Genomic DNA, 5,482 nt, shown 5'->3' with positions numbered 1-5,482 from the left:
CAGCTCTAATTGCATTACAGTGAGTCCTGACTGCTCCTTCTTCCCTATCATGATGCTGCGAAAGTCAGAAATAAGCTACGGGGTTGCACAGCAGGCAGTGGTGTGTATATGATATTTTGACCCTTGCTTCCCCTTGCAGCCCTCCATGGCACTCCCAAGTTCAATCACCTGGTGTAGTTCTATCATTTGACCTTCAGCTCCTTTCCCCCTCAGCTAAAACACTGAAGTGGCATTTATCACACTACCAATACAGGTTTGTAAGGGAAAAATGAAAAGAAATGAAAAGCACCAGTGGTTGACTGAATCTTGTCATATCTTCTGAATCAATCACTTGGGACAATGCTAGCTATCATTTTACTTTTAAAATACAATAGCTCTGAAATAGTCTTTATTTCTATAAACAAATGACGTAGCTTCGAATCACTGAAAACAGAAAAGTCACACAGTATGGTAATGCTGTCTAGTAAGAATATCCCCAAACATATGGAATAAATAAAAATATTAATAGACAAAAATTGCTTAAGTGTAGCAATATAAAGAACTTGTTAGTACCAAAGAGAATGAAATCCAATAAAGGTGTTACATTATTTTTATTTTTATTTGTTTAATGTGGAACCCCATCTCCACTAAAACCCACTTTTGTACTATTGAACCCAGGAGGTACAATGGTCCTCCTGAGTGCTGCAGCTTCCAAGCCAAACTTGCCTTAAGTTCAGAGAGATGTCCTTGGTGCTGCCATGTAGAATCAGCTATTCACACAGCTCCTCGCAAATGTGGAGTCAGAGGGCCCAGCTCTTCCCTCTTTCTACTACTCCAAATCAGACGCAGCTCCACCAGGTCCCTAAGATTACACTGCTATAGAACTTAGGCAACTTAAGTAAGAATTCAGTCCTAAAGTCCTGCCTAGACTAGATGCTACTCATAATGGAAGATGCAACATCACATGGTAGAGAGTCTTCCCTTGAGACTGGAGACTGATTCATCCTCTCAGCTGGATCAGGGAGGATGAAGCCACTGTGACACAACAGGAGAGACCCACAGAGCTGAAAACTGCCTCCTCCCCAGGAAGGCAATCACCGCATTGAAGAGGCAGTAAGATCCCAGATGATCATATCCTGCATGTGCTTATGGCACGAAAGCGTTCTGGGTATCTTTCATTTAGAAGAACACCACTGTCCCTTGCTTAGCTCCTTGAACCATCCTACTCTACTCCTCCTGCCTGAACGACAACTGGAAGTAAAAGTGAAAAGTGAAGAGAATGTGGTAAGTCACAAAGAAACAATTTTTGCACCCATTCACACTCTATCCTAGATTATTAACTGCTTCCTCAGAGTTTCGGGTGCAGTAACCCTTCTCCAAGTTAAATAAACTGGTACACATTGTTTCTGTGCTGTCATTTGGCTTCAGAAATCTTCTTTTCTAAATGCTTTTCAATTGGGGAAACCTGATCTATACTAAGACCATCTACTCTCAGTTAGATCTCATTGGAAGAGGCTCCTCTGTAAACAAACACTGCCTATTGTTTTCCCTCCAGGTAAAACCAAGCTTCTGCCAGTTGAAAGCTCAGTCCTTGGGGGAGCCCTGATAGCAGTTTCAATCATAACTGGAACGTTTGGGTAACTTTTATTTCAACTAAAGAGAGCAAACCCTTCTCCACCAGCGCAGCTGACTATGGCGTACTTTTACAACTCAGGAATAGCCTCATGATCTGTGGATTTCTCTGTAACCTTTTACAGTCTTTGGTCTAAATTACCACAAGAGATAAGAGGGCATCACCTCTAATTAACTATTAAATTTATGGGTTTCATTTTGAGATAGTTGAAGATATCAGAGAACTAATGTTTCAGTATTTTGTTTACTTTCAGACCAGTGTAGTTACAGAATCACAGAATCATTAGGGTTGGAAGGGACCTCTGGAGATCATCTAGTCCAACTCCCCTGCCAGAGCAGGGTCACCTACAGCACATTGCACAGGACAGCGTCCAGGCGGGTTTTGAATGTCTCCAGAGTGGGAGACTCCACCACCTCTCTGGGCAGCCTGTGCCAGTGCTCCACTACCCTCAAAGTAAAGAAGTTCCTTCTCATGTTAAGATGGAACTTCCTATGTTCAAGTTTATGCCCATTACCCCTCGTCCTATCACTGGGCACCACTGAAAAAAGACTGCTCCCATCCCCCTGGCATCCTCCCGTTAAGTATTTGTAAGTATTAATAAGATCCCCCCTCAATCTTCTTTTCTCTAGAAAAGTTGACTAAGAATAGCTGAAATGTAAACACTGTAATTTACTACAGGCATATCATGGTGTGGGTTTTTTATCTATGAAAAAGAAGTACTCCGAACATAACCATCATCTGACAGTTTTCACTTTTGTCTTAAAAAAAAGGGTGTTTTTGTGTGAAGTTAATATCAAATGACTGCTGGAAGTCCTGGGACAGTGATTCAAACCACTAACAGGATTACATTTCAAAGATTATATTGAAGTATTCACTAATAAATCCACTCGTGAGATTTATAGACAAGTTTCCATGCAACTGCACATTTTTTTCCCCCTCTGAAAGCATTGTTTGTTTCTATCTTGCTACTCCATAGGTCTATAACCAACCACAGGAGTCCCATTTGGCAGTATTAAAACTTTATTGACTTGAAGGTATTTATATGTCAGCACCTGGGTCAGAGCACCAAAAATTCCCACCAAACACAGGTGGTACCCTCCCACCACAGCTTTCATGGTTGTAACTAGGTAGGTGGGCAATTATGCTGACACTGAGACATCTGACCTGATGTTAGGGTAGATTCTCCTACCAAAAAATCCTTCTCACATTAAAGACGGAATGTGACAAAACACCACCAAACCCCAAAATTCACATAAGCTTCTCTAGAGGCTTCCTTTATGACTGTGTGCCAGATGTTCGGAAAGCTCAAATGTTACTACTATCAAAAAGGTTTACAAAAGAGAATCTGATTACTGTGCTACTTCAAGTCTCTCGGCTATTTACAGGCTTTTTTAATGATAGAAGAGGTGCCTTGTTAGAGAGGAGAGGCTTTGCGCGGAAAGGTATAAACATACAGGCATTAAAGTACATATTAGATCTCTCGCTGGGCCTCGGTTGAAAACACAAACCCAGGAGGTGCAAAAAACTTCTGAGGTCTCTGTTGTTTGGAAACATCCCGCTCTCAAAGCTGTGCAGTGCAAATTGCATATGTGGCTTTGTGGGCAGATCTCAGCTGTTTATTTTTACACACTGCTAAATATGAACGCTCACGCATTAGTGAACATTGCTACTTGCAAATGCATTTCGGAAACATTTGTAATTTTTTTCCCTCTATCTCCACGTAGAAAGAATTTCCAGACACAAATACCTGTCAGTGAAAAACTGACCTGTGATTGTTAGAATTTGAAACTATAAAGTGCTTACATAATTCACAGCTATTAGAAAGTGAGAGCAAACAAATTGCACCTTCTGCAACCTTAGGAACAAATGTGTTTTATTTCACATACAGTTACCAGCTTATAGGAGATTGCTTGCACACCTCAGCAACTGCCTTGGTGATTTGATACTGGCTTTGCTTCAGAGGAGAGGAAAGACCTGAATTACACTGCCTCAAGAATCAATTTACACTTCACTCTTCCATTGACTTCAGTGACAGTGTCATGTATAGAACAATACTGGACCAGACACAGATACTCATTTTCCATTTATGAGTAACCAGAATGAAGTTTCATTCATTTTGGATTTAAGCCAGTAGAAAATAGCCTCTCCAGTTGTTCACCCACTGAATCCTCCAAGACCTTCTGGCTTGTAGGTCAATGGTACTGAGCCAAATTGTATGATTACAACTTGCTTGATTACCTTAAATAGCAGTTCATGACCATGACGATGGTTGTCAGGTGGGGTAGAAGGGGGATAGTTTTGGGACTGTGATCAAGTATATGCACTAAAGCATTAAAGAAGCAGCAGATTCTTCCCTGAATGACCAAATGACCAGAGGAGTCTCAACTGAGGTATGAGAAATGAAGTTCAAGCCCCAGAAATTCATCCTCCTCACTCAAAAGAAGCAATTAAAATAAAGAGCCCCACTTCTGTCATATAAGCCCAGTCCCAGCACACAGTCAATCAGAGACAAAAGCACTGCAACACCCTATGTAATTAATACCTTTGCAGCAGGTTGATCTCAGTCAGCCACACAGTATACACCGCTGTGGTGAAAATAAGCAGCACAGCAAACTTCACCTGTCCCACAGAAGACATTTGCAGCAAGAGGCAGTTGCGAAAACCAGTGACTGTCTACGTGGATTCTGCCCCACAATTTGTATAATTGCCTGCTGAGCAGACGAAATTATTTTGCTTGGCTTCTGTGAGTCACGGAGTCAACCCCTACCATCTTCTGGAGCTCACTTGGCTAGATGATTATGTCCTGATCCTATAATCAAACCTATGAAGGAAAAAAAAGGGCCTGTCCTCAGGATCAAGGAAGATCAAGGCTGTAGTAGAAGGGTGGGGCAAACCTGAGAGTGCTTATTATAGGCAGAGCTGGCAACGATGTCTCATATTAAGGTCATCTTAGGCTTTGTCTTACATACCTAACACGAAAATGATGGCTTACATCTTTCTTTCATGTTGTCTTACTTTTAGAGTAAGAAAAGGTAAGAATCTTTGAAGATGCTAAATGTCCAAACTTGCAGCAGTCACATCTTTTACCCTCCAAACTTGGGTTTAGTGCTAAGAGATTTAGAGAATTGATGTGGCTTGCTCTTAAACATCTACAACCTGTCTCAAATAGAAATCTACAAAGACAGCAGGGAAAAAAGGTCTTTGGAAACTAGGTGCAGACAAACAAGGTTTTCAACAGGAAGTTTAATGGATGAATACTATTTCTTCTTAATTAACAAACTAATCTTCCCAATCTGTATCTTCTGTGGCCACAAAACATGTTTACATTAGTATGTTTCTTCTGAAAAAGGGTATGGCCTAAATGAAATCGCTTTTCTCCAGGACCACAAGACACACTGTATCCCCTCAAACATGCATATCAGCTGTTACACCCTGAGTAATTCCTATCTAGCTACAGCCCCCTCAACAACTGGCTGTTGTAGCATGAAGAGAAGAACATGCAAAGGCAGGCTCAATACCCTGTACCTCTGGAAACAAGTTCAAGTTTCTGGGAAAACAATCCAGCACATTTTGCTCACTGGTCTAGAAGCCTGCAGGGTGATCATAAGCCAAACATGCACCAAGAAAGGCATTACCTATGCCTTTTGGTGTTACTAGCAATGCCCATTTCAAACTGGCTGGCAGACGTTTCGCTGTGGTGATGGCTTCAGCAAGGCCCAGCACCGCTGCACCCACCAGCAGTGGGGGAACACTGAGGGGGCTGTTGGAACGCAACGCAGCGGCTGTGCCCTCTGCCCCGGCCCTGCCCTGCCCGCTCCACCGCCTCCAGCGGCGGCCCATTTGGGCTCGGGGAAGCTTCACGAACGGTAA

Source organism: Charadrius vociferus, unplaced genomic scaffold (genome assembly GCF_000708025.1).
Source record: "Charadrius vociferus isolate BGI_N301 unplaced genomic scaffold, ASM70802v2 scaffold142, whole genome shotgun sequence".
Lineage (NCBI taxonomy): Eukaryota > Metazoa > Chordata > Aves > Charadriiformes > Charadriidae > Charadrius > Charadrius vociferus.
Note: the sequence above shows the minus strand (reverse complement) of the source record.